Genomic DNA, 27,878 nt, shown 5'->3' with positions numbered 1-27,878 from the left:
CCAGTCTTTACTGTTGTATGACTTGAGAATATTTGTGCTGACCATTTCATGAAATGGTTGGAAAATTTTATAACTTCATGAAACAAAAAGCTGCAAAAGCCATCAAAGTCACGTAGTATCTCCTTTCTTTCTGGTAACACTAGAATAAGAAGCCAGGGGCTGCCAGGTGTTTTTGCAGAGTTTTGGCAGTGCAATGGCCACATCCATGCTCAGCCCAGGACAGGTCTGGGCCTGCTCAGGAGCCCAGCCATGCCTCCAGAGCTGGGTGTTGACTCCTGGGAATAAAGCTGTGCTGGAGCTCTGGCACAGCAGCAGAGCATTGCAGTGCAGGCCTGGGCTGCTCCTCTGGCAGCTGCTGCCCAGACCATGGCAGGCATCCCAGCTGCAGCTCCTTTCCATGGGAGGTGTTTTCACTTCCACTGCAGAGGTGCCAGGTGGGAAATGGAGTTTGGCAGCAGTGATCCTGCCCAAGACCCTTGAATACCACAGGAGAAAGCCAAGCTGATGTAAATATTGTTCCTTTTGGCTGCAGAAGGATTTCCCAGGTGTCAGGGGAGCTCTGGAAAGGGTACAGCTGTGTAGACAGCTGGGAATTACCCTCATTTCTCTGGCACAGGAAAGGGCATGGCTGGAGCACTGCTGCATTCTGCAGGTGCCCTGCAGACACTGCAGCTAAAACAATTTAAATTTGCTCCTTGGGTCCCATCTGCTGGCTGGGACATGAAGAATCAAGCAACCATTGAGAGAGGCCTGTCTGTGTGTGGGGATAGGTGGGACAGTGTGGCAGGGCTGGGTCATGACTGCCTAGACAAGCACACTGAGCTGCACTTGGTGTGCTCAGATTTTGCTCTGCAGGGAGGCTCTGCAATGCCAAGGGGTTCAGAGGTGGAAAATTCACCCTTGATGTCCAGCCTGCTCCTCTGAGCAGAGAGGACAGTGGCACTGAAGGGACAGCTCGATGGGTTGCCCAGTGAAATGCAATTGCATCAGATTGGAGGCACTCTAAATCTGATGGTCTCGTTAAGAAGATGAAAAACTATCAACATTTATGGAATTGGGAAATTATTGGGTTAACACAATGATGTATGATCTGTGTGACAATTTTGTTGTCTGGAGTCCAAGTACTATTTGCATTTATTTTCTGGCAAACATTATACATTGCCATGGATAATTCTTCCATTTGAGTGTTTCAAGTGTGCCTGCCTCTCTTATTTGTACCACAAAATCCCTAGTTTTGAAAATTAAAATTATTTAAAATAATGATGTTGGCTTAGAGAGTGACTTGCAAATGGAGCTGGGTACGTCCACATGTATTCCAGAAGTGCCACAATACAGATCATCCAGTGCTACTTATGTGAAGGTACATATAATGTGTAACTAGCCAAGTGCCTTGGCTAGTTATACTTTATGTGCACCTTCACATGATTTAAATGAAATTGATTAGATTAAACCACTTTCACTGACTATCTTATTTTACTGTACTGAATAATACAAAAGTTACAATTATCACTAGCAGTCTTCTTATGGGAAATCCTTTTGTGCAAAGGGTATTCATCAGAAAAATTGTATTAAAGACAACTGACTGAGAAAATTATTTGGGTAATTTCCAAAAGAGTTAATGGAAAGGAAGATATCTTTGAATTAAGATTCCATAGATTTTGATGTCCTAAAAATGATGTCTTTTTCCCTATCCCACTTGGAGGAACTTATTTCAGACAATCTTCTGTTCTAATTTGCAGATTTTGTCTCTTGGTTAGAGATGCTGCATGTCCTGATCACTCCTGATACTGTTCTCAATGCATGTTTGAAAGGTTCTGTATTTTTCTTTCCCACAGGGTTGTATAGAAATGAGTAGTCAATTAAAAATGTACATGCACTGAGTTGTATGGATGCATAAAATCCACAAGCTTAGAGTATATTTCTGTTATGTTTGGTGAAAGAGGCAGTCACACACCTGTGTTTGGCTTAGAATGCTTTTTACGGAAGTCATTTCTCTCTTCAGTATCATATTAAAGCCTGTATTTCCAAACTCTCGACCTAAGTAAAAAAGCATTAGCTGTTTGCCACAGTTACCAATCTCACTGAAATGCTTGAGATCTGGGAATAAAAGGCCCGAACACAGCTGTGTTGAAAACAGCAGAGTGGCTTTTTCAAAGGGCTTCACCTGCAAAATTGATGCTCTCATGACCTCTCAGATCTGGCTGCTATTTGCTGAGTTCAATTCAAGGTTTCTTCTGTGTTCTTAAAGGGTTTGAGTAATACAGGGTTCTGATCCTCAGTTCTGTTCTCTTTTGCACACAAGAGAGGCTCTGGAGAACAGGATGCTCTGGGAGGGGAGGCTGTGACCTGCAAGATGACAGTCGATGGCACCTGACAGCCACTTGAGGCCCCAAATCCCTGGCTGCTGTCACTGGTGAGGCTCCAGCCTCAGGTTTCCTACCCAGGACCTCTCGAGTCAACATGTTGCTCACCTCATTTAATGCCCAAATCCCACTGCCATGCTGCTGATGTAGGTAAAGCAAAAGGAGTTTATTTATGTGCTGTTTTTTCCTAGTTTGAAGACTGTGGCTTTCTTTCCCAGGAATCACTAAGGGGGTTTTGAGAAATAAGTTTCAAAATGCCTGTTGACATTTCAAGGATGTTTGTGCTACACTGATGCTGCGTTCCTGCTTAACATAAAACTCTGTGTTAATGCCGTGTGACTTCAGTAGCGAGGTCAATCTGCCCCCTGCAGAAGCCGTGCTGTTGCTGTTCCTATCGGTGCCATGGGTGAGCTCAGCGGGGCGGGTGACACCGAGTGGCGCTCGGCGTTTCCCAAGTGAGAACCTGACGGAACACGCTGTCAGGCAGGAGGCGGCGTCAGGGCGAGCATTAGGCAATGAGATGTGACAGTGCCTGTAATGCCGGGATATCCCTGTGCTGGGCACTGGGCTGGCAGCCCGACCCGACAAATGCTCTGTTTCCTGACAGCCTTTCTCTGCATACAGAAAAAAAGCTTCATGTAAATAGGCAGGAGCAGAGCTTCCTCAAAAACTCTGACAAATTTTAATGGCAGTGATTTTTTTTTTCTATCTTCTCTCACTCTTCAGTAAGTTCCAAGGCTGATTTTTCTTTTGATCAATCAGAAGAGACAAGGGAGCAAAATTAATAATTAAAAAACCTGTGGAAAGTACCTTGACATTGTAAGTGGAGGGGAAAGATGATTGCAAGCTATCTCTCAATTCTAAGACTCCCCCTAAAAAAAAAAAAAAATCTTCATTTGCAAATTCAGGATACTTGGAAGCTCTGCAGATGTTGCAAAGAAAGGTGAAGAAAGCAGCAGCAGTGTTCAGCAGGAATCTTTGGCACCTTTGAATTGCCTGGCTAGCAGACACTGGTGCTCAGGGAAGCATCCCTTGCCCATGCACAGCTCCCTCCCTGCTTGCCGGGTGTGTGTGGGAGGGGGGATTAGTGCGCGGCCATATGGGAGGCAGCTCACACACAGCAGTTTCTTACTGAGCCACGGAGAGCAGAGGGAGCAGGCAGTGAGGGAGGAGGGGACGGGGCTCCAAAGGCACTTCATGGAATGGAGGCTTTGACCCCTCCATATGCCTCACAGACCCCAACTGGAGAGGCAGCCTCAGTAATTTGTCAATGTGGACTCCTTTTTTTCTACTTCATGGGATTTTCCACTGGGCATGAAGGAGAAGTATGTGTATTACTTAATAGGAAACTGAAATGAAGGTTGGTGGTTGATAGTTCTTGTGTAAATCAGTAGGCTGGATCACAACTTTATGTTCATAATATATTAAAATGGGGAATCAGCTACTTTTAACAACATCCATCCTCCTTCCTGGGTACCAAGAGCTTGGAAACTCCAAAGATGAAGGGTTGGGGAAGGGGTGGGTTGTGTGGGAGCAAGCCTGTACTCTCCTTGTTTCACTTATCCAGGATCAAATCCTCTTCCACATTTCTGAGGCAGCTGCAGACTTACTGACCTTGCATTCAATTGGTGACCCATCAGTAGAGCTTGCTTTAAGAGAGCTGTCCTTAAGTCAGCATTCATCCTTCTGGCCAAAACCTCGCCATGGAAAAACCCCAATGCTCAAATGAGCCCCAGCTTTTCATCTCTAGAAGGAAATCTCAGAGAATTCCTCAGAACAACAAGAGAGGTCGGTCCTGCTGGAATGTGCCATGTCCTCTGGGATCTGTGGGAGTCAAGGACAGTTTTCCCCAGGCAGGCAGCTTTTCCAGCCAGCTCCCTAGCTGCATGGTCTTTCTCTGAGACACTACATGGGAACTGGCCAGAAGAGATAATATGGTCCTCTGCCAGTTCATTTTTCCTGGCATGTTTCCATGGGCCTGAAGAGCAGAAAACATGTGAAGAAGTAGGAGGGAAGATCTGGCCCTGTGTATTTTCCTGAAAAGCTAGCTCTGTTCCACACAGCTGCTAGTGGTTCTCTCCCTTTATATTTTTCCTAATACAAAGAGAAGCATAAAGATACTAAATTATTTTCCTAAGGATGTTTTCTGAGCTATTGTGCATATTCTGTTATTGCTTTGCCAGTCTTGCCTGTTTTATCACACAGTGGCATTTTCATTCCCCTTATTCTCAAGGGTCAGTAGACCAGCTAGGAAGTCAAGGTGCCCTCATTCTGTTCTGCTCACAAAGATAAGAGCTGGGAACTGGGTAATATCTTCAGTGTACTTCTGTAAGCATCCATCCAGCCTGCTGCCTTCCCTCATGGCTCATTGTGCAGCAATTGCTTCAAATACCTGTCTCCAGTTACTTAATGGAAAGAAACCAGCAGAAGAGATTTATTGAATTGAAAGGGAAAAGTCTTGAAAGATGTTTCCTACCTGTAGGGATCCAAATAAGAAGTTAACTCAAATGGGATTAGAGGATTCAATGGAGAAACAGATGCCTTTTTTCTCAGATCCTATCTTAATGTTCTTTTTCCAAATATGCAGTGACATAAATTTCACATATGCACATGCTTATTCCCTCTGTCTCCAAGCAAAATTGATGCAGTCAGAATATTATTTTTAATAATCTATTATAAATAACCCCAAGTAGCAGAACCAAGGCATAATGAACCTGAAGTTTATGTAAAATAGATAAAGGAGAGAAATTCCTCTAGTGAGGGATCAGTTTATGCTGTGAAGCACCACCAACAGTAAGGCTTGCACTGTCAGCATTTGTTATTATACATGTATGTGTCAAGCCATTATAAAAATTTTCCAAGCTCTGTGTTTCCTTTGCTGAGCTATTTGTTCTCTGGCACAGAGTCCCAGAGCCAAAGCATGTTGCATTAATGTGCAACTAAAGAGAGTAGAAACTGTCACTACCTGCAGATGTGTGTACCTACAAGTGCATTGGCCTCCTGGTGTCACTGGAGGATGATGATGATAACGGAGGGAAGAAATTTTTCTCTCATTCTCAGTTACATCAATAGAGCAAACCACTTAAACACACAGTTTCTAGTTTCTCTTGTTTTACAGTCTTCACTTGTAGTTCTTTTAAATTCTTCATAATCTCCTTTTATTTTTTATATGGATTTTACGCCAGAAGGCAAAATGCAAAATTGTGTTTAAGCTAAGGATCTATTGCTAAAAATATTATCATATTTTTCATGTTTTTCATATGCTCTGTTTAATTATATAGTACTTGTATCCTATTCAATTTTTATTGTCATATGCCCATAATTAAGCAAACTGCTTGATTTTAAGTTTATCTTCTAAAATCTGCTCCCAACACCAAACCTACATTATCTCATACTTCTGTTATCTCCATAAGCCCCACCTGAGCTGCTGTTGATTGAGACAGAGGTTCCCAAATTCAGTTTGTTTGATCAGTATGCAGAAGTCAAGAAGAATAGTCCTTGTGAAGGACCATTGGAAAACTCTGATTTCTGACTCAAGTTCAGGATGTGCCTCTTCAATCTTATCTTCTCTACTGAAAACTAAGGGTGTGTTGAGGTACATCTAAAACACAAAGCACTGCAAAACAATGTGGCTTATTTACCCTTCTCCTCCAGGGAGAATAAGATAATAAATTGGTGCAGTTTTAGTTGCTGTTCATGATGGGCTGAAAAGTGTTCACCTCCTGTGTTGGCAAAAGCAATGTCATAAACTGTGGTACAGAATAAACTACTCCAGTCCCACATTATGGCAGAATAATTGGTGGGAAAGTATTTTCTCCTGCAGCTCTCAGAGAATAATTTATAATGAATGTCTAGTTTTTCAGGGTGTAACAATGCTCCTTTGAGTCTCAGGTATGTGCTTTTTCTAACATTACATGACATACAGAAGAAGCTGGAGAGGACATTTTAAAGTGATGAACTTAGATTGCAGCAGTGTTGAATGTTTACCTTTGATGTATTTGTAGAAAGTATTAACCACAAACTGTCAGAAACTCTTCAAATCTGTATAATGGATCAGGTTCCTTGTCCTCAAGAGGATGGGTCCTCTTCAAAAGTAAAAGAAAACTCTGGAAACAGAGATTTCATCCTCTCTCAGAGTCAGCATGTGTCTTGTTTAGGTTTGTAAGACTTAGATTTCAATAGTTAAATAAATCTTTTTATCTTTCCAAGCACTGCAATGGGAAAGGATGATATGCAAGTGATAATTAGCTTACACATGTAAGGTTTGGCCACAGACTCAATCAGACTGCAGTAAAATTTAAGGTGAGCACCAGCTAAAGTACACCCATTGTGTTTTTGAAATTTGCTTGCTGAGTGTGCTTTGAAGCCTTTCCAGAGTATACAGGAAAAATCTCTTGAAAATTTCAGAAGTTCAGAAACCATCTCCAGCTGAGTCACTTTTATAAACACTGGTCCATTTAGTCCAAGTGCTCCAGGTCAGATTTTTCTCAAGAAACAGCCTTGTTTCCGTACACACTGACTTATTTACTTTAAAAATACATTTATTGGTGTGGTTTTTTCATCTATCAGAAGCTATTCTGATTAATGTTAAAGTGACTGTTCAGCTTGGGTATTATAAGAATGTGAAAATGTTGTCATTATAGTTTCTATTTAAAATGAAATTTTGAAAACCCTCTACTTTCCCCATAGTATTTGTATTGATAAGAAAAGTCTTTCATGCCTTAAGACAGAACTTGGATTTAGGAACTTGGATTAATTTTATACATGGATTTATTAATTTGGGTAGAGAATACTGAAACCTTACACAGGTGCCTTCCTAAATGTTTTCTTTTCCTTTTAATGTAAATTGCCTAGAACAGTGTTTGCCAAGTCCCAACATTCAACATTTCTCCATGTCCTGACTGTAACTGAACCCAATCATCCTGACAATACCCGAGATACACAGGAAAAAATGCAGAATTTGGAGTAGCTGAGGCATTGCCTTTTTTGTTCATTTGAAAATCGGCTTTCTAACTTTCACTGAGGCAGGTATGGAGCAAAACATCATCCATCCACCTAAAAAACCAACATTCACCTCATTGCAGCTGCCAGCAAACCCTGGGGCACGCAGCAGCACAGTACCAAGGGGATTAGCAGCAGCTCAGACTTACAGAAAGATGCACAGACTGCAGCAGATGATGGCTGGCTGCTCTGCTCATCCCAAAGGTATTCCCAAACAATTGTGTAAGTTGCTCTGAAAATGCTGCCTGTAAAACAATGTGGTTTGTCTATCTTACTAATTTAAGCAATGGTATTTATTGAATCTAAAATTGAACTGCCTGAACTCTCCACATCCTTCATAGCAAAACCCTCCAGTAGTGCCTTTAATGGAGCTGCATTTATTTATACCAGTAGAAATAATAGGCCTAGATTTTCAGACAAGGATTATTACCTGTGGATAAAAAAGCCATGGTAAATTTTTGCAAAAAACTTCACAATGTTTTACAAACAGTACAAAAAAATCTGGTTTCCCATCCAGTAACAATTACAATGGTAGGGCATAGAAGCAGCAGAGTAAAGCAGCCAAAGGAGCAAAGACTGAATAGCAGAGCTACCACATCCAGGTCCTTCCTATGAAGCTCAAGGGAATGATTAGGTGATATCCATAATTTTTTCTGTATAGGAGAAAGCAGCAGCCCAAGCAAATAAAAGGAAGTTTAACAAAACTCTTAGAGAAGGGATGAGGCAATTTTTTAGCATGACAGTATTGTCATTGCATCAAGTCTCTGTGGTAAAAAGATGCTCAGTGCATCTCTAATACCTTTGAAGGATTTCAAATAAACAGCAAGAGATGGATTATGCCCATTCTGTGGCCACAGAGGGTGATGGATGCAGAGCAGAGTGCTCCCCTAATGAATGAGGACCAGCAGGCTGCAGTCTTGCCCAGAAGGCAGGAGCACAATTTGTGGAATTGCTCTTCTTTGGTGCTCCTCACACAGAAAGGAGAGTGAGCTGCAGCTCTGTCCTTCCTGCTGCTCCCTGTTTGGACAAGGAGAGGTAAGTACAAAGCACATCTCAAAGGAACACAACTACCAAGGCTTCCCACAGTGCAAATAAAGAATTCTAGGAAGTTTCTTTCTTTTTAAAGCAAAATGCTTCCTGATCTCCCCATATAACATTACCTCTCAGTGACAATTTCACTGAATAACTGAATGGTAGTTTAATCTGCCCCAAATTTAGTACACTCCATAACAAAACTATCTTAATCTATGGGTGCAGTGTTTCCTGTAGTATAGTGAGATGTAAAGATTCTGGAAACTTCACCTGAGCATCTCACTAGTAACATTCCCAACCACAGAAAACAATTGAGAGCCAAAGGGGTTGTAGATTTGGTTTTCCAGTTTTTTTCCAGTTGTTGAACATTTTGCTCAAAAATTGAAAAATACTTTTTTTTTCTTTTTCAGATAGTTGTTTAATCACTGCTTTAGGGTGAAAAGAAGTGCATAGGAGCAGATGGCAAGAACATAGGATTTAAGGAGGGGACAGATGTAACCATATTAGGGAGCCTGGAAGATAAATCTCTTGAAATCTTGTGGCAGACGTGATCATCACTTTGTTTACACAGATGAAATATGACTTGTTTCAATTAACAGTTGCTGTTGACCATATTTGGTATCTTTCCCCTTCAGATGGTCATTAAAACCTGTTGTAAATCATCGTGTTTGTGCTACTTCCATCCTGTGCATAAATCATGTAGGCATCCCAGCATCTCCATCCTTTTTGGAAAATGTGTAGATGGATATTTACACCACATAAAAATGGTGCTCGCTTCCTTTTAAGCAGTTTGTGCTGTCTCTGGTGATGTAGCAGGGAAGCAGGAAAAGAAGGGCATCTGCATTCAGCCTCGGTGCTGCCAATCCGGGCTCTGCCCTGCCTCTGGCTCCCTCCCCAGCAGCGTCCCTGTCGCACACGGCTCAAACAGCGAGCAGGGCTGGAGCTCCCGCATCTGCGGCGTGGGAAGGCAGCACGGAAAGAACAGCCTTCTCCTTCTGTGGAAAAATCCACGGGGCGTGTGAGAGACAGCGAGGAAATACCGTGTGATCCGTGGGCAGCTTCCTCGCTGCCGAGACGGGTGCAGGAGCCGGTGCCGACCTTGGGAAAACGATGTTTTGCAGATGTAGAGGAAGCGCTCTTAAAGCGGCTGTGCGTGTATACACTGACTTTACATGTAAATATAAATATTTACACGTATGCTTGGGCGAGTTCAGCAGCTGCTGCTTGGATGCACTCTTTTTCAAGTTGTGATTTTTACAATATTAAGAAAAGCCCCAAGGTGGTTCAGAGTGCTCTTGTGTTGTTCTAATTCCAGCTCCTCACTTCATGGCAGTGGGAAATGAGAAACAAGCAGAGGCGTGAGCCCAAGGAGGTGTTCTGGCGTTAATCACACACCTTGGGGAGCAGATATCAGCGCCTCAACTGAACACAGACAGGGAGAGGAGCTGGGGAACATCCATCTACTCTCCAGCACAGCATTCCCAGTCATATTTTTCTCCTCCAGTTCTAAACTCTAAACACATAGGGTGTCTAGTGTCTATTTGAACCAGAGTTCTCTGGTACAGGCATTTTTATCAATTATTTTTTTTTTTTTATTTCAAAGGTAACTGAATGGACTGAAAATTTCATTTGCTTGTGATTGAAGCAGGAAGCTCACCCTCCTTATTCAGGGCTAGAAGCTGATATATTTGTGTTATGTATTAAGCAGAAACATCCTCCAAAAGGAAAGAGGAAGAAGGTGGTAGTTACAGCAAGGTTATATTTATCCAGTTCTGACTCCTGTTTTCCCTGCCATGAAGGCAAGGACATCACACAGGATCACAGATCAAAAAGAGGAGTGTGTAGGTGTAAATGTCACACATTGTGCCCCTTACTAGAACCTGGATATTAATTGCACAATTAATATTAATGGCACTGCATTTATTAAAGACCTGTATAGGTAAGCACTGTAAAATCAGGAAATAACAGAATTATGGTGGCAGGTACCAGAACTGTGCTGCAATTGTTAGAAATGATTATGCAGTTTCAACAAAAAATTATACCATTTTCTTTCCATGAGTTGACAAGTAAATTTAGCAATATTTTGCATTTCTTTAGTGTTTCTCACCCTGATGTAGTTGTGTGAATTAAGTGCAGTCAGACTCACTGAATAACTTAGTCAATGAGTAAGAATAGAAAATAACATTTACCAGTTATATAAATAAAATATTTTCTACTATATTCTCATTCCTTAGGGAACTAAATACTTATGCAGATATCCAGTTGGAACATCTTATATCAAACTGATTTTAACTGATGATTTCTTATGACAGTAACTGTTTCTAGATTCAGGCAATGATAGAAGAATTTTACTTAGTGCCAAGCAATTAGTAATTAATTAACCAAAATGTAAGATATACTATTTCAAATCATTTGTTACAAGATTAAAAAGGTACTTCCTGAGTACTTTTCTGCAGTACTGAGGAAGCTTGGATGAAAGGCAGCAAAATTAATTTGATTTTATATGAATGTATAGTTTGAATCCCAGAGCATGGTATGTGCAGCCATAATAAAGTACTATTTCTCCTTTTTTTTCTTAAATGGTGAAGAATAATCTGCATTATAATCCACACAAGTAAAGCTGATTACATTAAAGTAACTTACATTAGGAATGTTCTATTCTAAATTGCTTATGCTACCTTCTGTTAATGAAAAAGTATAATAAACTGTACTCTGCTGGCATGTTTATAGACTTAAAATTTCCATCAACAAGTGCCCTGGATTGCAATGTCAACATTTCATTACAGCCACTCCTGCAGGCACATTGCACTTTGTGTGTGGAAGCACACACACCTTCTGTGCTGCCTAATGGAAAAATGGTTTCCATGTGTGAAATTAAAAACAGACAGATAAATTTCCTCCTCTCAATTGGAAGATTATGTTGAAGATGCAAGATATTGCTTTCAAAAGGAAATGTTATATCCTCTATAATTTGGGAGGATTGGGTACAGTGAAGCTGGTTACAGTCTTGAAGGGAGATGCAGCTTGTTGGGCAGTGAATTATAAAATAATCATTCCTGATAAAATCTAGGATGCATGTGTCCAAAAAAAGAACATGAGATCCATAGTAAATAATTATTTACTACTAGAAGAATACTGCAAGCTGGCCAGACAAATTTTCTCTTGGGTGAAGATTGGCTATGGCAGGTGTGGTGTCCTGTGTAAGATTTCCAGCTGTGTTCACAGCAATTCCCAAGGCTGTGCTGGCTCAGCTTTGGCCTCTGCACCCATTCCCTCACAAGGGACAGTGGTTTCCTGTTATTTCTGACAGCAGCTCGCTTCATTACAACTGACTACTTTGCCACATATTTTCATCAAGTCATTTCCTCTTTTCACTGCTGCTTGTGATTTGAATATTTAATAGCACAGCTGCAACATTCAACTAATAATGTATTTTAAATGGATTATTCAACTGATAATGTATTTTAAATGGATTATTTAGGGAAATGGGGAAGATCTGTACCTGTAAAACAATAAGGAACATCAGCTGTGTGTATAGAGTTGGCAAGTGAGCACTGGAAGGTGTTTTCTTGGAAAAGATTTTGGAATTGTAGGTGAAAAGCAGCTAAATGTGGGGCTCTGGTGTAAAACTTGAGTGGAATTGAGCATTTCAGTTTCACAGTCTGATGTACATTCTCCTCCCTGCTCATTCTGTAAAACTTTTTTATATGAAATGAAGGCAAGACAGAAAACATTTTCTTGTTTTCTCATTTTATCTCTTGGTGTGTTGTCTGCGTGACTGTGCTCATAAACTGAGGAGAGATTTCTACTGAAGCACTGCCCAGGATGCCTCAGCATTTCTTAAACTATTTCCTTTGGTTTGGAGCCCTCTGTGATGCCTACAGAGAATTCTTTCCTCCACTGCATTGTACTGATGATTATTTATCAATATTGATAAACAATCATCTCTATATTTTCTTCCTACACAGCTGGGTCACTCCCAAGTATCTTCACCATCTGCCCCAAAATTCAGAGTAATTTGTGTCTCCTAAAAATGTTTTCTCCTTCTGTACCACGTTTTTTCTAGATTATTTTAAGGGTATTTACAACAAAATTAAAAACACCTTACTCTTTTGGATTTTCACCACAATTATGAATGACTGCATGTTCAATCTCTGTTAGTTTTGGGTCTTTGACATTGCTTTTTTCCTCACAACCCACTAGGCAGTTTTTTTTCTGGAGGCATTTTAGTGAGAGGATTGTAAAATGTCTGAAAATTTGTCACCTATTCCATATATACACCCCTAAACTTTTTTTACCAGATAAAGTAGTTTGTGTCCTGCTTTAGTGAAGGAGAATAGCTTACAAAAAAATTTTCCCATTGCTTCCCCCCTCTGAGGTGTTTTTACTACTTTTTCTTTTCTCTTATTCCTCAATTATTTTAGAGCTCTTTTTCAACTTAATAATTCCATGACTTTGTAATATTTTCTTATTTCTGTATTACAAATTGTTGTGCTTCCAAATATGGTGAAACATTCTTTCCATCCACTGGCTCACCTGTTGAAAACCTTACAGCAGGATGGCATTTGGCATTTTATTTTCCCTTCATTTATTCTGGTTCAGAATGAATTTGATATTGTGCTAGATTACCATGGGGGGAAAAAACCCCACAAAAACAAACAAATAAAAAAACAAAAAAACCAAACAAACAAAAACCCAAAACAAAACAAGAAAAAACCCCATACAAGAGCTAACAGTGTTCTCTTTCTAGGCACAAAGGTTTATTCAATTGGGGAAATGGCACCATACCTAAAAGTAATGCTTTTCTTTGCTTAATGTCAAATTTGTGCCTGTAGCTTCACAAATCCTGCCTGCCTTGTTTCCCTGTCAGATTTAAAAGCTGGTACCCTCTTTCCAGCCTGCTGGACTTGTTTAATCTGGATCATAGTACCTGTATTCTCACCAGTCGGCAAGTCTAATAAAAATCAGGCATTCTGCTTAGCAGGTGGCTCTGTGTTTCATTAAAACCCATAGCAGGTGGCCACAGACCCAATGGCAGCAGTTCCAGTATAGGAACAAATTACCAACTCCATCTCCCATGGATGTGAAGGAAGCAGTGACTGTCTTAGCTGCACAACAGGATGAAAACAAGTCAATTCACAATTTAATGAGATTAGGCATTGCTTTCAAAGCATTCAGAATACGTATAAATGGTAGCTATTAATTATTGCAATAACTCACTGGGGCTGCAGACTGCCTGGCTGGGGCTGTGGATGGGAAGGTGGCGATGCCAGCTCCTGTCCCCACGACGGTAGCGCTGCCAATTCTGGTGACTGTAGAGCAACTCTTGCAAAACCTTGTGGCTTTCTGAAGGTTTTCACTCCAGAAACGCTGCCAACACCTTGAAGGCCTTGCTTTGCCCCTCATAAACTGATTATTCCCTAATGACTGTGAGTGCAGAGAAGGAAATCATTAAAGTCACTGCACTGCATCCCTTCAGAACGGAGCTCTTGTCAATGTAATAGTTTTTATTTTGGGGCCAGCTCCTTTCGTTGCCCCCGTTGTCTTTTCACTCGTTAGGGAGCGACGCCTCACGGAGAGCTCAGCCCGGACTACAGGAGCTCCACGAGGGACATTCCCGCTCTCCACAGGCCCTGACAGGAGGGTGGGGCCGGCTGGGGCCGGGCTCTGCTCGCAGGGCACGAGGGACAGGACGAGGGGGAATGGTGCTGAGCTGCGCCAGGGGAGGTTTGGGTCGGACAGCAGCAGCAGTTCCCTCACAGAAAGGGTGACGATGTAAGTGTAAATGAACTTTGCAGTGAGGGTGGCAGACCGCTGAACAGCTGCCCAGGGAGGGCGTGGAGCCTCCCTTCTAGGAGACATTCCAAACCCGCCTGGACGCGTTCCTGTGTCACCTGCTCCGCCGGACTGGATAATGTCCAGAGGTCCATTCCAACCTCAACAATACTAGGATTCTGTAATCAGACACTGGAACGGGTTTCCCAGGGAGGCGGCGGAGCCACTATCCCTGCAGGTGTTTCGGGACGTGCCATGGAGTACCCAGGTCTGTCTGACACCGTGCTGCCGGTCACAGCCTGGCCCCCCAGCTCTGTCCCAGCCCCGGCGCTGCCGTGAGGGAGCGAGCGCGCATCTCCCGCACGTCCCCGCCCTCAGCAGCGCCGGCTGGGGGCGGCACGGGCGGCGCTGAGGCGGCGCGTGCGCAGCCCGCGCGCGGCGCCGGGAGGAGGCGGGCTGGGGGGGGGTCTATGCGCGCATGCGCGAGCGGGGCGGGCGCCCCCCCCATGCCGTGTGTGTGTGTGAGTGTGTGTGAGAGTGAGTGAGTGTGTGAGGGGCACTGTGGCCGCGGCCGCCCCGCGCCTGCGGAGCCGGCGGCGCGCAGCGACCCGCGCAGACACCGCAGCACCTCCGAGCGGCCGCCCCGCCGTCATCCATCCCCCCTCTCGCAGGTGAGCTGCGCTGTCGCGGCGGGGAGAAGGAGGAGGAGAAGGAGGAGGAGGAGGGAGCCGGCGCCCGCCTCCGCGGGGCTCATTGTCCGGCTCCTCAGAGGAGGAGGAGGAGAGAAGAAAGGAGGCTTCACCCCGGCTCGCACGCCGGGCCTTGCAGGGCTGTTGCCGGCCGGGGATTGGAGGCGCTCCGTCCCCTCCCAGATCCGGGGAGGGTCCCGGCCCCCCCGGGGCTCCGCCGCCCACCTGCCGCCCTCTCCTCCTCCCCCTCCTCCTCCTCCTCACACGGGGGCGGCGGGGAGCGGAGCCCCCTCTCGCCGGTGTGTACGCGGCGGGGCCCCAGCCTGGCTGCGGGACGGAGGGTTCGGGGCTTCGGGAGAGATGTTCGCCCCCCCGGTGCCTGCTTGCGGGGCTGAGGAGCGGGTTCTAACGTGGACACCCCGCCCTCGCTGTCTGTGGAGCCCTCAGGGACGGGGGTGTCGGTGCGTGGGGACGGGCAGAGCCGCGGCCGCGTGTGGGGCACCGCGGGGGCCGGAGGGCGGCCGGGGCGGAGCGGAGGCTGTGGCGGAGAGATACCGCTATCCATCGGTGCTGCCCCGGGCATGGGCCCGCCACCGGGACATGAGGGACTGGGCAGGGCACAGGGATGGGGACACGAGGGACAGGGCAGTGCACAGGGATGGGGACATGAGGGACAGGGCAGGGCACAGGGATGGGGACATGAGGGACAGGGCAGGGCACAGGGATGGGGACACGAGGGACAGGGCAGGGCACAGGGATGGGGACATGAGGGACAGGGCAGTGCACAGGGATGGGGATACAGGATGGGGAAGGGGTGGGGACACGAGGGACAGGACAGTGCCAGGATGGGGACAAGGGACAGGGAGCACGAGGGACAGGAAAAGGTGCACAGGGATGGGGACACGAGGGAAGGACAGTGCCAGAATGGGGCACGAGGGAGGGCGGACGATGGGGACACGAGGGACAGGGCAGTGCCCAGGGATGGGGATACCAGAGACAACATGGACACTGACTGTAAGAAGGGGATGAACACACATCACACCACTTTGATGTAAACCAGGGTAATTTCAGAGCATGTTACTTTCCAGCAGATGGGAATCTGCTTTAGAGGATGGACAAATAGATGGTGTTTATGAGACATGAGGTGTGTTTAGCATTATTTCTTTCCTGGCAGCAGATGCTGGAAAGGCAGTTCTGTAGATATATTTCAAACCATGATGAGTGGTGATGACAGGTAATATTTTGGAGTAACTTGCCCTGGGGTTTAATAGTAGTTGCAGGCCTGGTGAAATTCTGTGGATGTGTATCTCTATTTGCAGGTTTTCTATACTGACACTATTGGAGAGATTTCTCTACTGAAAAAAGGTTCTTATTCCTATACCCCTCCTTCTGTGCCTTTGCTGAATTAAAGAGCTTTGCAATCACAGATAGCTAGAAGAGGTGGAAACCATTTCTTTTCAAATGGGATCAATAGATAATCAGGCAATCAAATGTTTGATAGGCCCACAGCTTTTTAGGTTTTCTCAGGATTGGAAAATATGGGATGCACAATGATTATTTCCTATTTTTCTCTTATCACTGCTTGCTTCTGCAGCTGACTTCGTTTTAGTTGTACTTTGTTGGTGTTTATTTCTAAACAAAATGGGTATAACATTCTGTTCATGCCAACTGGTGGTTTGAGACCCTTTTTGGTACGTTGACCTATTGCATCTTTTACTGGTTGTGCATTATTTTGTTTAATGAGCTTCAACTTATCAGGTGTTCATTTTAAAACATTATTAACTCTCAGCAGGGCATTAGAAATAATACATGGACCAAAGCTTGAGAACTACTCATGCATTTTTTTTGGTGTGTTATTGTAAGGTGTAGTATCTGATAGCAGAGCCAAAGGATTTGCATAGGCACCTCTGCATGAGCTGTACTGCCTTGGACCCTGCTTTGGGAGCTGATGTGATCCCCATGGGTGCCAAAACACCTGGACTAAGTTGGCACCATCAAGTGCCACAGCATAATGTTGTACAGAAGTTGATAGTAGTGATTTTTTTCTGTAAATGTCTCTGATTACTCTGGAAATTATTTTATGTTTCTGGGCTACATAAGTAAATTATTGCTTTCTAAATTTCGATGGGGGATTAAATTCCTTTTTTTTCAAGGGAATTCCTTGCAGAAGCAGAGTTATCCCTGCTTTGCACAGCCCCTGCTCATCCGTGCTCGCGGGCTGTCTGCAGCCCTGCTCAGGAGCTGGCCCGGCTGGGTCACTGGAATTGAGAGGGTGCCCTCTGGTGACATCTGTGTTTGGAGTTGGGCTGCGTGTGAAGGAGCTCGCTGGCTGGTGTGGAGCGAAACCTCCCTCCCGGCACAGCTGGGCGTGTGTTCTGCACGGAGATGCGCTGGGGCTGGGCTGAGATGGGGACAAACACTTGGGAATTCCTGAGGGGGATGTACAGCGGCCCCTCGGTGTCTGGGAGCCCCCTTGGGAAATATTCTGCCTTGTAGTTTATTTTGCTGCATTTTGATATGAAAGGTTTAACTCAGTCCAGTGCAGTCAATCCTCCCACCGAGAAAAAACCCTTCATGAGGTTATCCTGTTTACTCACCAGTGGGTTTTGTGTGGTTTTTTTGGGGGTTTTCCTGTAGAAATGTGGGGGCTTTCCTGCAGAATTTTGGAGCTGCCTTTTCCTTTTTACACTTCTATCTTGCCTTGTGACTGTAGATTAAAAATGTCAGTGTTCAGATGTTTTATTGATCTTTATGCTGCTCAGCACTGAGGAACAAGAATGAAGAAACAAGGCTAACTTTAACTACAACCCCTTGTTTAAATTTGATTTTTGAAATTGACTGTGATTTTTGAATGACTGGGATTTTTGAAATTGACTGTGATTTTTGAATGACTGGGATTTTTGAAATTGACTGAAATTGACAAAATTACTTTTGTACAGAAAAGTAATGCAGTCATAGTGTGCTAATGTTCTGCTTGATGTCTTTGAATATTAAAAGATTTGAATTGACAAGCCACACCTCCATCTTAATCAATTAGTTCCACTATTTTTTTTTGCACTGAGATTAGGGGTTAATCTTTTCCTGTATATTTGCTTGAAGCTGAGTCATTTGAGCTCCTCCTTTCATTCAATAACTAAAGCTGAGATGAAAATATCCTTTAGGGGTGGGAAGTGTAATTGGTTGCATTTTTTCAAAGTGTAAGCCACCAAAGACATAATATATTTCTCTTCTAAGTATTGGTTTAAAGCTCTTGTTAGAAAACAGAGTTAGAAATGTGTTTTCAAAATAATGAAAGATTTCTCTTAAAAATCTTTGCATTTAAATACCTGGAACTGCTGCAGTAGGAATCATCTTTTAATATAAATGCATGTGTCATAGTTAGTGCATGAACAGAAGCTTTGTGGGCTTCATGTTTGGTCTGTTTATGAATTAATCACCTTAAAAGACTGCTGAAGTGTCTTAATGCTGCACTTGGGCGTTTGAAGTGGATTCTCTGTGTGCTCAGTGCCCTGGAATGTGTGGATGTGTGACTGCAGCTCCTTTTGTGTTACAGAGATCCATGAAAGCCTTGTGGGGTTTTAGGGAGAACGGCGTTGGAGTCGTGGCTGTGGGCAGCTGGTCCCAGCAGGATGGGGCCGTCCGAGGTGGGAGCTGGGCTGGGAGGGCCCCAGTGCTGGCTCTGCTGGCAGGAGAGGGTGGGGAGCAGGGAGAGGGTGCCCAAAGCCCCAAACAGGGAGGGTGTGTCCTGCATCGTGGTGTGTTCTGAACACTGGAGCTGCTGCTGTGACTCAGGATGGCACAAATCATATAAAATAAATTGAATAAATTATAGAAATAAATGATGGGCATTGAAGCTGCTTGTGGCCAAGGGAGGCTGTTCCCAGTCTGGGTTTCAGTTTATAGGAGAGTTTGTCTCAAAAGGGACCCGTTTGGTAAATCTTCCAGTATGGCAAATAAAGCACTGGGAAGCCTAGTGAGTCACCACACGGTGTTTTAAGATGCAGTGTTCCTGACCTGCATTGGTAAGGTTGATCTTTGCTGCCCTGGACTCGCTGCTCTGAGGTGTGCCACTCCAGCACAGCCTCAGCTGGTGTTTTCAGAGCTCCCCAGGGGCTTCCAGACGGGCTGTGCACTGCCATGTGGCACCAGCGGTGTCTGCCTTGAACCCCTGGAGATCCCCTGAGTTTGCTCACTGAGTGCCTCCTACCCCAGCCTTACTGTCACTGGAACTTTTCACATGTCAGTGACTTCGGCACAGACAAACAACAGCTGCCTGGTGAGGTGTGCTTTTCCATAAGGATAGGATTCCCTTTCTCTTCCCATGGCTTTGTTGTCCTGCAGTCCTGACTTACAAGAATGACAGTTTAGGTAAAACAGAGAAAAGAAGCTGCTGTGTACCTTGCAGGGCCTGGAGGCTTTGCTGTTATTTCTGTAGGTCTGCCCTGTTTAGGTGTGTTTTGGCTCTTTGTATCAACTGCATCAATAAGTCAAGGTTTCCTTCCCCAGAAACTCCCTGGCTGTGCTGCAGGCACACCTTTGGCTGGCACTGGGAAGCTCCAGAGCTCCTTGGTCAGAACATCAAGAAACTCTCTTATCAGCCCCTCCTGAGCATCATATCTGTGGTTTAAAAACCTGCCTGCTTCTCAGTGGTGAAGAGCAGCCTCCTGTGTTAAAGATTAAGGCTGTAACATGGCAGTTGATTTGATGCCAGACCTGAGAGAGCAACACATCCATTGCTGCTTGATGGTCCAGGGGAAGCCTTTCCCTTTTCTCCAGGCTGATGCTGCTTGTGGTCCCCTATGACAGGACAGATCTTGATTCAGACTCCTCAGAATAGTTTTGAGATGCAGGACTCGTGGCCTGTTCTCCATGCCTGTTTCAGGATCCCATTTGTATTTAAAGGTGCACAAACATTCTGCAGGCACGGGAAGCCTGAGCTGCCGTGTGAGCGTGTGCCTGCCCTGTTCCCTGCTCTGTCGGAGGAGACTGTGAGTCTGTCCCATGTGTTTCAGGTGTGACCACAACAGTTAGTGCAGCTCAGTGCCTCATCAGTATGTAGTTGAGATTTGAACATGGATTAGAACAAGCTGGCTGAAGTTCAATCCAGATAAAATATACATGATGATGTGGATGTAATTATCAGCCTCCCTAATTGAAGGGCTGCATTTGCCATTTGGTAGAAGCGTTAGTGCCCTCTGGTGACTCACGTTTATTACTTGTTCTCAGCAGTCATATTGAAGCAGTAAAATCAGGCTTTTTTAAGCCTTTGACTGGAAGACTGAGATCCCCCACTCCCCACCAGCTGATTAGACCTGGAAAGTTTTGACTGGAAGTTGTCTTTGCCCTTCCTCCCGTGGGTTTTAGCTAGTAGTGTAGTTCCTAGTGCAAGTGAGGAGCTGTAGCAAGCCTGGGTCAGTTAAGGAGTTGAAACCAGCATGGCCAAGGCAAAGCAGAACTGCCAGCGAGGGAATTTGATTGTGGAGCTTGCTATGAGCTCCTCTGCCAAAAAGTGGTTGGCCCAATTTATTAATTTCTTGAAGCTCGTGAATCTCTTGACTTACAGTGCTTGCCCTGTGTGTCCATCAGCTGTCGGAGGGCTGAAGTGCTCAGAGAAGGAATGGAGAACAGGGTTTGCAGAGGAGAGGCTTGAGGTACCCTGGCTCCCAGGCTGTAACTCCATTTTCAAGTGATTTGGATGCAGAAGGCTTTGCTGGCTTTGGAGCTGCCTCAGTGGCACCTGGGCTTTGGGATATGTAGGTGTCACCTCTTTTCCTCTTTAATGGAGCTGTGCTATTGGCAGCAATCAATTAAGTCTGAAGTGACCCAGGTCTGGCTGTCCATGCTCTGAGCATTGCTGTAGTAGTGTGGCATTAAAAGTTGTTTGATTTGTGCCTCCCTCATTATTCATTAAGGGACAGCTTGGAGACTCTGTAATCAGCTCTCATTGAAATGGGCTCAGATTGATTGTGCTGGGGAAGAAGGATATTGATCTTTTTCAGAAGATGAAGGTGTATTTCTTAGATAATAGTGGCTAGATAAAACTGGCAGAGATCCTGAAAAAAGTGATCTTAATGCAGTTTGTAAATTGGATTGCTTTTATCACATTATTAATGTGCCCAGAGTTTGGGGTAATTGTCTAGACTCTAGTATTATATTTTCATTTAGATTAGAATTAGTGGTATAGTGTCACAGAGTGACTGGACTCAGACTAATAAGTGAATAACCAGGACTAGTACAAAACACATTTTCTGCTGTGATACATCATTTTCAGATTAATGTGTAGGCAGGCAGAAGCCTCCAGTGAAAAGCTGAAGGTCTCATCTCTACTGTTTTTCTTTATTAGCTTCACATATGAATTTGTGTGACGAGGTGTGTAAGCACAGATAGACTTGTGAGTTCTGTGTAAAACTCAAATCTATAAACTCTGTAAATGGTTGTTTCTAGCCCACTTGTTTTACTGCCAGGCTGTTTGTGTAATCTTCTAATTACTCTGAATTTCTGTTGCTGGCTTGATAACTTTGGGGTCCTCCACAGCTGTAACTAATCTGAGCTGGTTTGTAATTGAGTTAGGTTGTGACCCCATGTGCAGTGAGGCAGCTTTTTTATTGACTGCTCACTTCTCTGCCTGGATTGGCAGAAACAGAGAGGTAAAGCAGCAGAGAGAACTGCAGGGAACTTCCCAGCTAAGAAATGAAGCTTCCTCCCTGGCCCTTGCCTTGTTTTTCAGTTTGATACTTCCCCAGACTGTTCACTTCAGCTGTACAAACTCTTGGGCTAATGTCATGGCAGAGAAAGGAACATGAAGAGCTTTCAGTGATGGAGATGAATGGTGAGTATAAAATCAAGTTCCCATAAACCAGCTGAAATCAAAAGTGGGTCAAATGTCAGTGGTTTATTAGCTGAGCTTGTGGAGTGGTTATCTTGAATCCCTAGCTGGGTGTGCAGGTCTGGGAGCTTGAAATAAAGTTGAAACTTTGTTTCAGATTTTGTGCAGGAAAATTTAAGGCACTTTAGGATCCTTGTGGCACTTCTGAAAATGCCTTTTGCATAGAGCCAAACTCTGCCATTGTTGCATCTTTTACAGTAGGCTGCTGAAGTGAGTTTGCAGTGATGATGGTGTTGGTGGAAACTTGGTCATGTAGCTGATCATGTCCAGAAGTGTGTGAAGTATTTTGGGGATTCCAAAAGCTTCTGCAGGTAGCAGATGTGAGGTGTTAGAATGCTGGTAGCATTGCATAGTTTCCTGTGTGTTTGTTGTGGATTTCAGAATGCACATCAATTCTATGTGCCACACCACTAAAAGATAAAAAGGTCCAAAGTTTCAGGCTGCTCACTTTCCCATTACTGCATCACTGTTTAGTGCTGTCACTAATTAGTAACTTCAGTATTATGAAGTGTATTGATAAAGCCCAGCGTTACGTGGGTGACTCAGAATTGTTGTACTTCCTCTGCCCCTGGTGTAATGAACTTTCCCTGTGTGCTCAAAGGGCACCTGAGCAGTGCTGCTGCAGGCCCAGAGCACTCTGCCAGCAGCCACTTCTCCCATGTGCTTTATTGGGAAGCCTACCTGAGAAGGGGCAGCTATCTCGAGTATTTTTAGAATATTAGTCATGTACTTTCAGACTGACCAGTTTGTTTAGGCATTACTCATCAGGCTTGTCTGGTAAGTGCCTCTAAATAATTTTGATACAATTATTGATCAGACCTTTACAGAACTATGCCAACAGGCATTTTGGAAAACAATAATGTGTAAGGGTAGAATCCATTGAGTTCAGTCCTTTCATGCAGTTGAAGTGATTTGCAAGTATTTTCTGGAGCTCAGAGTGCAAAATTACTGAAGTATTAGCAAGATTTCTGCTTAGCTACACATGGACCCTCTGCTTCTGAGAGACAGGAGTGTGGTGGCCAGTGAGCAGCCTGAAACTTGGGGCATTTGTTGGGGTGGGTAAAACCTGGCCCTTGCAGGTCTGCCTCCAGATAAGGTGAGGTTAAACATTACCTAGCTATGAGGCTTTATTATTATTACCTTTTAATATGTCATTCACTGATGCTGTCAGGTGTGTGGTTTCTTAGGAAACTGTTTCCTGTGTTCTTTACATCACAGCAAATGTCCCTCGGTGGCAGAAATGTTTTTGCTGCTTTGTGTTTGAAAAAGGCTTTGCTCTCCACTCATTGCTGGTTGTTTGCTCTGTTGATCATACATAATGTCTTACAATCCTCCTTTGGGGATTTTTTCCCCTCCTAGGCTGGGCCTATTTTGCATTTATTTTGAACAGATTTTGCCAGGTAGCTCTTTGATAATAGAGTTTGGTATTCACAGTGATGTGCCTTGCTAAGTTTTTAATGGTGCTTTAAGCAAGCACATATTGTGTTACATTGGACAAAGGAAGGTAGCAGTACCAAATCTAATCACAGTGTGAGACTGTGATTCTTTGATTATCTTTTATACCCTTAGGTAGCTGTAGGTTTGCTGGCAAAAGATGATTTTATTTGTGAAGGTTGTTCAGTATCTGTTAAAGTGGCTGAGTGTCCACCTGGAATAATTTTAAAGGAATTTAGAGGGGAAAATGATGTTTACCAAATTGTAGTCAGGAGATGAAACAAAAAAGCAAGCTTGGTAAGTTTTCACTATTGATGTGTGCCAGAGGTACAGTGTTTTATATAGCTGAAGGCACATTAAAGCAATATGAAGCAAAAAAAGCTACTTTTGAGGTACTAAAGTATTTCTTTACCTTTGGGGAATGGCAGGTAAGCAGATGGAGTGCTCCAGGACCTGCTTGTGAGCAGCTTCCTCAGTGCCTGCATGTCATGACTTGCCCTTGTACCTCATTAACTCACTGGCTTTTGGTAATGTGGACAGGGTCTGTGTGATGACAGAACTTGAACTGTATCTCATGCTGTGACTTGCCTTTAATACTGCTGTAAAGTCAGTCTTGACTCTTTCTGAGGCTGTCTTGGTGGGAAGGCTTCTTCAATTAGGAGCTAGTTCATGTTTTGGATAAGGCAATTTAATTTATCTTCAAAGAGGAATTTCTGTAACTCTGTGTGAGCTGGTAATCAGGGACATGGGCTTGTTAAGAAGAGAGGTCTAAAACTGTTCAAGCCCAGCAGTTGGAGCTGTTTTAATTCCTTCTGATTTTGGTCATCAATGCCATATGACTGGGAGGGAGAGGGGAAAGAAATATGTGTTGTTGCTCATTGTTATATTTTTTTTGTATGTACAATGGAAAGTTTTAAAGTATTTAAGGTGACATTATGTCAGGGCTTATAGCAAAACAGGTATGAACTTTCAAGCATGTTTAGACTAAAAGGAGTTGACAATATGCACTATTGATTTGAGGCTGATGTGGTTTTGTTGAAGAATCATTCTTGATCTGAATTCTATCACTTACAAGACAGTAAAGACATTAATTGAAAGGGCAATGTTGAGGCCAAAGTCTTTTATGAAGGGTGGGTTTGGAAGATGTGAAATCTGCTGTGCAGATCTGTGTGTTGATACAATTCAGAGGTGTGTTGTATTTGTGTTGCACTGTCAGACAGACACAGAAATCCAGTTGGCATCTGTTAAGTGATACTGCTAAAAAGGGAAGATAGCTCCTTGCATTATTTATCAGACAAACACAAGAGATGTCTTGCTAAGCTATTGCACCCACAAAACTTCTGTTAAACCCCTCATTTGTAAACAAAGATACATGGTAGAGTTCAGACCTTTATTTCAGCTGTACCTGGGTTTTTTTTAAAGGTAGCTCTTATTTGCCTGACTTAGGAAATTATTTTACTTACTTTTTCTTTCTCTCTTTTTATGAGGTAACAATCTTAAATGGAAAACAGAATCAGGCAGTAGTGGAGTTAAAGCACATGGACAGAGGTGAGATCTCTGCAGGGACCAGGAAAAGCCAGGCTTCCCTGGCTGCCTTGGGGTCTGCCAGAGTTCTGTGCTGCTTTCAGGTGTCACATTTCTGTGTCTGGTACTGAATGTCGTGGCTATCCTCTTGATTCTGCTTGAAGTGAGGGAGGGCAGATGAGGAGAAGTGATGGACTTCAGCAACTGAAGTTTTTCTTGCTTGTCTCTTTCTCTGGTGTCATCTTTCCCTATTATGTTCCAGCCTGTTAATGGAATTGGATATCTTTTTTCCCCAGGGCAGAAGGGTGTGTTTCTATGATGTTATCATTAGACTTGCTGATCACTGTTTCTTTGTTGCTTTTTCTGTATTTCTCATTCTCGTAAAGTTGGTAGAAGTGCTTTGCTTACAGGAAAAAAATTGCTGTCTTTTGGAATTCATAATCAGCATCTTCTCTGATGATGAGGAGGCTGATATTTTTAATGTAACAATACTTAAAATCAGAGAATATATCATAGAAGAGGTAAAGGAGTCTTGCTTAGGTTGGAAATGCCACTTGTGAATTGTGTTCTCTTTTGGGTATGGGGCTTTTGGGCATTTTTTTGGGTCCCAGGGTGAGCTGCTGTTGAATTGGCTCCATGTGTCAGTGAGGGGGCTGCTTTATGCAGCAGTCTGTGATGGAGCAGCCCTGCTGTCTGGTGTTTGCCAGCTCTGTCAGGTTAATGGTGTTTATTAGCCACACACAACTCTCCTGGAAAGCCCTGCTCTGTTGTTTGTGAACAAACCAGATTCTTCTGTCAGAAAGAGCCTGTGAATCCCTCTATGAATATTGCATTTAAATTAGTATTGGGTTGCCTGTTTTTGCTTAGCTAGTTTTTGTTGGCTGACTCAGAGGTAGTGAAAGATAAATTTGTATAGATCATTAAAATAGCTTTGCTTTTAAGTGATAAAGCTGTTTCAGAAGTATCACCTGCCAAAACACACTAACCATGTTGTGGCTGGTGACTTCAGGGTATTTCAACAGTAAGGTACTAATACCCTATTTATGATGTGGCTGCTTCTCTTTCATGTTTAAATAACAGCAGCACCAGCATGAACCTCCCCTACTTGGCAAGCTGAACCTGAAACTAAAAGATTAAAGTGTTTTCAAAGGGCAGCAAGGTATTGACTTTTTCAGCCATTCTTTCAGCAGGTAACAGGCAACTTGCTTCCTGCTAGTTTAGCATGGGGAAATGCATTACTAATTTGTGTTTTGCTTTGGTTTTTTAGTTTGATGATATGAATGATCTTGACTTGGAGATAATTCTGAAAGCTCTTAATTAGTTTAGTTTATATATATACACACACATGCACACACACATGTATTTAATTGGGCTCCCTGTTGAGCTCTCCCAGCTGAGTTTGTTTCCCAGCACAGCTTTCTCTTCACTGGAGCTTTTGTTGCTCAGGCAAGGCTGCTCCTCCTTTGGTGTGCAGCATCCACTCATCCTTCTCATGCTGACAGATTTCCTTGCACCTCCTGAACAAGGACACTGTAATGACAAAGCAGGATCAAATCCTTGTCCAAACTAACTTGGCCTACTCATTCCAAATACTTAGAAACAATTGCTCAGACCCTTTCAATTCTCTGTGTTAGTCAGGGGCATTTCTTTCATGTTTTTTCCTCCTATTCAAGGTGAATCTTGCATGAGAGCAAAAATGCTTGTCTTAGCTAAGCTACATATTTGTGTGACTGGATTTTTGTTTTAAGGCAGCAATACAGGGTATGGCAAGGCTCAAAGAAGTGTTGTATTTTCATTTAGATGTGGTGAAGAATTAACTTCCATTGATTTGTCCAGAATGACCAATGACTGTTGCTTTAGAAAAAGCCAAAAAGTGTTGTTGGTTATTCCAGACCAAAAGATGTCCTCTCTGCAGAAGGGGGAAAAAATGTTTGTCCAAAATTTAGAACAGGATTCCTGCCAGAAGTTGCCAGGGAATCCTTACCTGGTAGATGTCTTAGGATCTGAGGATCTTTGCTTTAGTTCTTCTAATTGTGGTTTCCCTGAGCTTTGTGCTGCTTTATTGCTGTCATGGTTTTGGTGAACCTGCAAAGGAAGCAAAGCAATTTCCAATCATTTTGCTAAGATCAGAGATTTTGGCTATTAGTATTAGTGAAGTAGCAGATAGGGGATTCTTTTGGAAGGTTCTAATCTGTGAGCTTTTTAAAGATAAAGTTACCATCACCTCGTGGTCCCATGACAATGGGTTTGATATCCCTGCTTGTGATAGCTTGCCCTGTCATGCCATGCACTTTCTTGCATTATGGCATTCTGTCAGTTAAAAGATTAACAAAAAGTTGAATATAATTCTCTCTGTAGTGAAATGAAATGTTAAATGGCATGGTTTCCCTAAAAGGAAAGTGTTATCTGCTGTAAATCAGTAGTTTACATTCAAAACACCATTTTCCCTCAAATCCATCACAGCTCTATTGTGCACAGAGTACCTCTGTCATTACTCTTGGACCCAAGTTTCCAGCTTGCACATGTCTGCACTTAAATCAATCTTTAGTGTCTGCTTTCATTGATTTGGCAGGAATGGACACAGCTGTGTTTCATAAGCTTAAGGACTTGTTTGAGTGATAATTATCCAGTCATCCACTGAATAGCTCAAATATCCAAGTAGCTGGGTAGGATATCACTTGTGAACATACTGTGCTGAATTCACAGTGCTGGAATAATCTTAAAAATCCTTCTTGACAGTCTGTGTCGAAGGCATGTCATTAATCTTACCCCTGCAGTGGCTTTCTCTTGGTTTTGTAACAAGAATTTAAGGCTTGCCTTTTCTGCCCTTAGAGGTATACAAATGATTTTGTGTAGCTGGTTCTTACTCTTTGCCAGCTGTGCTCTTCAAATGAATGCTTGTGCTGCTACATCTCAGTGTCTTTTTGATGTCTTCTGGAAAGCATTGTGTTCTACATCAGTTACACAAGTTCTGTAGATATTTATTATGTCATTCCCTCTTTAGGGCTCATCCTTTCATCAATAATGCAGATAGATGGCTTAGAAATGGCTCCAGCAGGGCTCTTGTTTATAATGCCCATTTACCTGCAATCACACTGAGATTTTTCTGGTGACTGGACTGATGTTGTTAGTGGACAAACCATAAATGGGTTTACCAGAATTTCAGGCCTTCAA

The 27,878-nt window shown here is 43.5% G+C and overlaps 1 protein-coding gene across 5 annotated transcripts in view; it reads left to right on the top strand.

The window, feature by feature from the left end:
* The first annotated feature begins 14,646 nt into the window (after positions 1 to 14,646).
* RALGPS2 (Ral GEF with PH domain and SH3 binding motif 2) overlaps positions 14,647 to 27,878 on the top strand; it is a 114,078-nt gene continuing 100,846 nt past the window's right edge. For 2 of the 5 annotated variants that reach the window (XM_064719381.1, XM_064719377.1), the window contains exon 1: positions 14,647 to 14,842. The gene's annotated coding sequence lies outside the window, so the exon portion shown is untranslated. Of the gene's footprint in view, positions 14,843 to 15,010; positions 15,160 to 15,179; positions 15,322 to 21,522; positions 21,690 to 27,878 lie in introns of those variants that run through there. The other 3 variants (XM_064719380.1, XM_064719378.1, XM_064719379.1) reach the window with 3 other exon arrangements.

The sequence above is a fragment of the Zonotrichia leucophrys genome, chromosome 8 (genome assembly GCF_028769735.1).
Source record: "Zonotrichia leucophrys gambelii isolate GWCS_2022_RI chromosome 8, RI_Zleu_2.0, whole genome shotgun sequence".
NCBI lineage: Eukaryota > Metazoa > Chordata > Aves > Passeriformes > Passerellidae > Zonotrichia > Zonotrichia leucophrys.
Note: the sequence above shows the minus strand (reverse complement) of the source record. Positions and strands in the feature narration are given on the sequence as shown.